Source organism: Centrocercus urophasianus, unplaced genomic scaffold, assembly GCF_019232065.1.
Source record: "Centrocercus urophasianus isolate 14NV4802_14NV808 unplaced genomic scaffold, USGS_Curo_1.0 seq_53, whole genome shotgun sequence".
NCBI lineage: Eukaryota > Metazoa > Chordata > Aves > Galliformes > Phasianidae > Centrocercus > Centrocercus urophasianus.
This window is the reverse complement of record NW_024885122.1, coordinates 863589-870552: the sequence shown is the minus strand read 5'-3', so window position 1 is coordinate 870552 and position 6964 is coordinate 863589.

The following is a 6964-nucleotide window of genomic DNA, read 5'->3' as shown; positions in this document are numbered from 1 at the left end:
TGAGGGCGGGGCGGCCCCGGGCCTCTCGGCGGCGCGGGCGGGACGGGGGCGGCGGGGCGGAAGCGGCGGCACGGCGGTGTCGGGCCCGGAGCGGGGCGGGCCGGGACGAGCGGGCCAGGCTCGGCTTGGGGCCGCCGCCGAGGGGGGGGAGATTGCCGGGCCGCGCTCAGCCGTGGGGTTCGGGGCCGCCCTCAGACGGGAGCCCCGGGCCGCGCCGCGTCGTTGGGCCCCGGTCGGGCCGCAGCCTGAGACCCGGGGCTCCGCCTGCAGCTGCGGCCGCACCGCGGCCTGCGGAGCTCTCGGGCCGGGCCCAGCCGGCGGCGCGCAGCCCCGAGAGGAGGAAAGCGGTTCTCGCTGAAGCCGTGCTGCAGCCGTCGTCGGCTCGGGCGCCGTTTCTGGGCTCCGCTCTTTGGCGGCTGTTTGGAGATGTCAGCGAGGGTGCGTTGACGTTTCTTTGAGCCCCAGCTTTTGTTTGTATTTCTCCGTAACTCGGCGCTGTAGTGACGGAAAGGCTTCTGATCTCGTGCTCTCGGTGCGTCCCTGCTTTTCTCCGAGTTCGGTTTTTTCGGAAACTCCGAGCTCCCCTTCCTCCCCTGCCCCCCGCGCAAGGAGCCGCACTCAGCTGTGCTCCCCGGGCTGCTGCTGCTCGGCCGCTCTGCGTCCTGTGGGACTCGCTGCTTGCATCGGGCAGTGTGCAGTAATGTTGTGCTGGTAAAGAAATAGCTGCTGCTTTTAAAACGCGTGGGAAAACATGAGAAACCCAGGTCCCTACCTGCATTTGTAAACTGAGTATTAATGCTTTCGCTTTTCAGCTGCTTAAATGCTTGGAAGGTGGGGCAATAGAGTTACATTCTGATGAACTATCGCTCAGTTCTCAGCTGTGGTACTGCCAAAGATTGCATACCTTTGTAGCAGATGTTAAATGTCTTAAACTCATAACTGGGCCACTAAATGGGCTTACAGTATGTTTTTATTTTTGAATACTGTACTGATTGCTTTTGGAAGGAAGCTGGAGTTGCAGTTGAGTTACGTAGATACACCGCATTTAAAAGTTTTGTAGAGGCAAAAGGTTTGCTGCCAAGGACACTGGGGAGCGAAAGTGTCTGTAACGGTTGGATTGCAATGGAAATAGAGCTGTTACAGGTCATTGGTGTCCCTCTGAAGGGCAGGGAACTTGGTGTTGGTGTCTCTTTCAAAACCGTGTGGCCTCTATTAAGAAATACAAATGCGACGCCATATAGGGGAGCTCCCACTGGATGAACAGCAGGGCTTACAGCTGAGAGTCTGTCCTGAATTGCAGAAATTGTGCTCAGACAATTTGTTCCTTAATGTTGGCCAGAGCGGAAGCTATGGGAAAGACTGCTTAGGAGTGGGAAAAGGGAAGGGGCAGAAATGGAAAGAAAAATAATGCTAGATGTATACAGATCTGAGACAGGGAAGATCCATCACCGTATTCCAGGTGAGAGGTTTCCCATCTGGCTAACAGACGGAACTTTTGTCATGTTTGCTTTATGGAGGCACTGGTTGCTGTGTGTTCTGTCTGCCTCTCGCTCTGCCCTGTTTGCAAACTTTCAGTGGCCTCTTCAGCAGCAGCCACCACACACAAGTGACATTTCAGCCCTGCAGCTTGTGTGTGTCTTAGCCTTGTGCATCTTACTAGGCTTGCCTCGAGATGGTGTGTGACGCTGATTATCTGTGGCGTAATCAGAAGGAAAGGAGGGAGGGAACGCTGGGCTTTGGATTGCATGGAGAGGAGGTAGAGGAAACTTTCCAGAGGTCCAAGAGCATGCGTTTTTCATCATCCTAATGGGCAGCATTGCTCTTGCAGCGTGTCCTGTGTCGTTAGTTGGTGCTGCTGACAACCCGCCTGCCTTTGGAACAGCGCTTCCAACCCTGATGGTGATGTACATAAAAACAGGAACAACAAATGAATTCTGGTATCTAAGTATAGGGACCTCGATGTCGTGTCACAGTAAATAACTCTTCTTCTTGTGTTTAGGGAAGAGAAAGAGGAGCAGTCGAGGCAGAGCACAGCTGCTAAGGGAGCTGCTAAGGAAGGGAAGTGCTTGGGGTCCCTGCAGTGCGAGAGCCATCATCATGGGACTGAGAGGGCCGCTGCCTTCTGCAGCTTCAGAGAGCAAAGGGCTCTGGGTCAGATTCATACAGCAATTGAAAAGTACAGTGAAAGAGCTGTGCCTTGTCTAAATTAGTTTGTCCTTATATAAATGAGTAATTTGGAACAGGAAGATGCCTGTCGTGAGCTGTGTATGTGGGAGTCTGAATTTTAAGTCTGCAGCTTGTGAAAAGGAATGATGTGGTTATTCTCACCAAAAGGTGCATGCTGCTAACTTCTCCAAGTCCTGTGTGCGTTGTGTTAATTCTGTAATTCTTACTCTTTTAATAATTAAATGTATGTGACTTTCCAAGACTTGGGAGCTGGTATGATGGGATTCCGTTTCTGGGCAGTACTTACAGAGCCTGCCTCAGATGTAAGCCCCTATGTCCTGCACTTGTGCAAGGCACACTCAAGCCTCCTTCCTTACTGCAAGATACAAGCATGAAGAATTATTTTTGCCTTGTTCCCTGCTAAGTGGTGAGTTGGGGCTCGTGTGATTCCATCCCTCTCCAGGCAGGGGAGTGAAGTGGTAAAGTTAACACTTTCAGGATTTCATTTTGCCAAAGACTTCGGGGAGTGCAGAATGTGCTGTGCTGCAAGCTTTTATGCGGTCAGGAGGCTGACTTTTTTTTCTTCATACTTCACAGTGTTTCAGGATTTTGTAAAGTTTAGTGAAATTTCGTGGGCTTTCACTACACAGAGAAGAGCCTGGTGGAGGATATACTGCAGTAAAGAAGAGGTAGAGGTTCCAGTCAGACTTCAGTTCAGGACTGAGAGTCACGAATACCTGCTTGTTGTACCAGCATTTATGAACATCAGTGAGGGTTTGGGGATAAAGGAGCCACGTGTGGGGCTGTTGCCCAGACTGCTTTGTTGGGGATTGGTTCGACCTGGGATAAGAAGCCTGTCACTACCACATGTTGACTAGGTTGCTACTTGACAAGGGTTTTTCTCGTAGCCTTTGGAAGATGAGATCAAATGGTTTCTTGTCAGGATGCATCTAAGTTTAAATAGCTTCTCGTTTTACTTATTTGCTAATTGCATTGATGGGCCTTAATGAAAAGCTACCAACTGCACAGCACTGTCACAGTGTTCATCTGTTACAGGCTGTGGTACATTTCTTCTAGACAGCAATATCCTTAATGTCTGACATTAATTACACCATGCAGTCTGCAGCGTCTGCGAGGAGTGCCAGTGCTGAGAGGGCTCACATGCAGGGCAGGGAGCCTCCTGGGCTCCTCCTCAGCTCTTACATGCGGGGATCTCTGTGTGGTTGCTTAGCTTGCTCTGGAGTTAGCACTGGGTTTTAAAGCAACCTTGGTGATGGAGGCTTTTGGCTCCTGTTGAATTAAGAATGAGTTGCCCAGACAGAGATGTGTCCACAGCAGAATGGCTCTAGCTGTGGAGTTTCAGCACAGCTCATAAACTTCAGCTTCATAGAACCTTAAAAATGCCAAAGTTCTGCTAAACAGTGTGCATCAAGATGCAGCACAGGTGTTGCAGCCATCTGTGGTTTTCTATCTTTCAGACAAACACAGGTTTTACTTGTTTTGTGCCTGAAGGCTGTGGAAGTGTAGTGGAAAAATATGGGAATGGAGAAAAGCCGTGCATCAAGATGAATGAAGCCTGGCCTTCCTGTAGGCTTTGCTTCCTTGACGTCTGGGCAAGCATCGGATCAAACTGGGCCTTTTCGTGTTGATTGAACTCTTTACAGGGCTGTTGGGATGGATTCTTTGCTGTCTGTGAAAGAATCTGTTCAGTGCCTGGGCGCTCCCAAGGTCTCTGTCAAATCACTTACTGTAAGGAAAGCTGGAGGTAACATGCTAAAGCTGATCAGTGACTTTCTGTAACCAAACTTGATGTTGCTGAGTGCTCAGGGGGACGAAGGCAGCAGCAGCCGGCATCCTCCTGCGAGCGCCTCGCTCTGCCCTGCAGCCTCTGGGGCAGCCCGGCCTGGCTGCTGGCTGCGGTCCGTCTGTTCCATGGCACACAGCGCACAGCCCAGTGGCTGCACTGCAGGGAGCGTCCTGCTGTGAGAAGGGGGAGAAGTTGGTGCGCGTTTGCTTTAGCTGCATTTTGAGTTTTGGCCTACATTTAGTGAACGGTATTCAAATTTCACGTTTTAGATTTTAGTTTTGCTTCTCAACTTGATATCACAGCATTTCCATGGGTGTAATCATCAGTGTAGCTGGAATCAGCGGCGTTATCCTTGTGTTTTAGCCACTGAGATTCTTTGCTTGGCCCTACGCTGCTTCTTGAGTTACGATGTGAGGAGACACAAGAAGGTACCAAAGGTCCAGAAGTGGCAGGTAGCAATGAAAGCTGCTGCAGAGCACGTGTAATGTGATGTAACGTGAGTAGTGCTTCCCTCCCTTGGCTGCTGGGCTAACAGAAATGCCAAGTACAATACTGAGGGATTTTGAGGAGATTCTTCTCTTTTCTAGGTAGAAAATACCAATTTCAGCTTATTTTTCTGGGTTTTCTTCCCTCACCTGCTGCCACGCTGGCGAGCAGGTTGCATGTAAGCAGGACATGTGCTCAAAGAACATCACTGCTACACTGCTATAAAACCCCTGATTTGGTTCTGCCAAAGCCACCAGTTTATTGCTGTGCCTTCATTATGCTGAGAGGTTGGAGAGCACGGTGGGGAAGCCACGAACACGAGCAGGATCCAGGGATGGTGCACCTCGCTCTGTTGGCCATCTGTGGTGGAACATCCCCAGGCGATGCATCCTGAGGTGCATGTGTGGCCCACAGTGTGCAGTGGTGGGGGTCAGCCTGAGCTGGCAGGGTGTGCTTGGGACGAGGAGGCTTGTAGCAGTGTGTTGTTCTTATGCTGCTTTCTTATTCCCTTTTCTGTTTTTCTTTTAATGAATGACATCCAGAAGGGTTTATCTTGAATCGAAAGAGGACAAATAGGGCAGTAGTGTAGATAAAACTTGCTCTGTTTTGTCAGCCAAAAGGAGCATGTGTGGTTCTTTACCTGCGAAAAAAGGTTGTTTTTTCCATATCTCAGTGTTTGCTGTTAATATTGGGATGTAGTCAAAAAGCTTGTTTGCAGAATTCAGACTGGGATTTGCTGCAGAGCTGTGTTTAAAAAACCAAGGTGTTCATTGTGGAACATTGGATATTTTTGTAATTTTGTATCCTTGTCTCATGGAACATAGAAACTTTCTTTCAAGATGTCATTTTTTGGGAGTTACTGTTTCACACCATTTCCCAGCCTGGAATTAACTGAAGACAAAATACAATTGAAGTTTAGGAATTTGTGGTGGAAGGTAGAAGAAGTATACATTGCGTTTGAATCTGGATGCTTAGAACAAGTATGTGATTTTGGTGTTTGCATCATAGACCCCCTGTGTATGAACCATGGAATGAATCACAGAATCACAGAATGGCTTGGCTTGGAAGTAATGTCAACAATCTAGGAAGCATTGAGGACGCTGGATGTGGTGTTGGTTGTTGTTTTTTTTTTTTTTTCCCAGTTTCCTTTTATTCCCATTTAGATGTTTGTGCAACATTCTTCAATGAAGGCAGAAGCAGGGAGGGTTGTGTGTCCTTTGGAAATTATGTCACTACTTGCTGCTGTCAAAGCCTTTTTCTCCTCGCCATCAGTTCTGGATTCCCTGAAGAGTTTGATTGTAGTCTCATTTCTGGACTGATTTTTCTTCTTGTTCCCGGTTTCAGCAGCTTTAAATAATTGCCACTGTGGGGATGAGGGCTGCACTCTGTGCTGACTTCTGGCATCTGCTCATGAAGGACATCAGCCCATCCGTCCTTCTGGTTCTTCCATGCTTGTGAAGGAACTGTTCTCACCCTTTCCAGCCACTGGACAAAGCCTTGCTGTGCTTTACTTGACTTGCATAGTGCAAGTGGGATGGGAAGAAAGAGACATAAAGGCTTCAAACTCTGCTTAACAGGCTGGTATAACTGTAACTTCAAATCATTTGAGATTGTCTCAGGACAGAACTACCAAGACAGAGCTCATTTTGTCCTGCCTCCATCTGGCAGGGCTGTAGCCGGTGTTTCTCAGCACTCAGCTGCCTCGGCTAGCTGCTGCAGGCTGGCTCTGATCTGCTCTGATCCCCTCTCCCAGGAACCCACTGGCATTGCTAAGCACTGTCCCATCGCATGGCACTGGATCTGTGCTGCAGGCTCCTGCTGTAGGCCTGGGCTGCCTGCTGCCACAGCTCAGGCCGTTCTGCAGTTCTGCATGTTGATTCCACTCTTGGTCCCCAGCTGCAGCCCCAGCCTCTACAGGCATCTACACGAGGTTACCAGCGTCACTGGGACTGGGGTTTTGCTGCGTGTGCTCAGGCCTGAAAGTTTTTGTTTTTATTCTTGTCTGGGGGGGAGGGGGAAAGTGGTGGTGGGAAGGGTTATAGGGCAGAGTGTTGAATGAAGATCCTTGCTAATTGTGCTTGTGGGCTGGCTTCTGATTTATGGCAGTCAACCTTATAACCAGGGGATTACAGAATTTGTTAGCAAGAGGGATGCAGCTGGGATTCATTTGGTTTGGGGATGGAAGACAGGCTGTGCTCTGCCCAAAGAGGAAGGTTTCACAAATCATCGCTTCCTCCTGTCGCGGTCGGTATAAATCCTACCTGAGCATAGGAGCAGGCCAAGCTGCGTGTTTGAGAGGTGTCTTCAAAGCTGCTGCAGGCACTTCAGACACTAACAATCAAAATAAATAACATTGAAGAGTTTGTGCTTTTACAGAGGAAAAGGTCATTTCTTTGGTGCTTGGGACTGTCAGAAATATTCGTGCTTCTCAGTGGAGGTAGAACATCTCTCCCTGAGTAATTGTATGTATTTTGAGCATTTAAAACCTCACATATTGATCCAAAA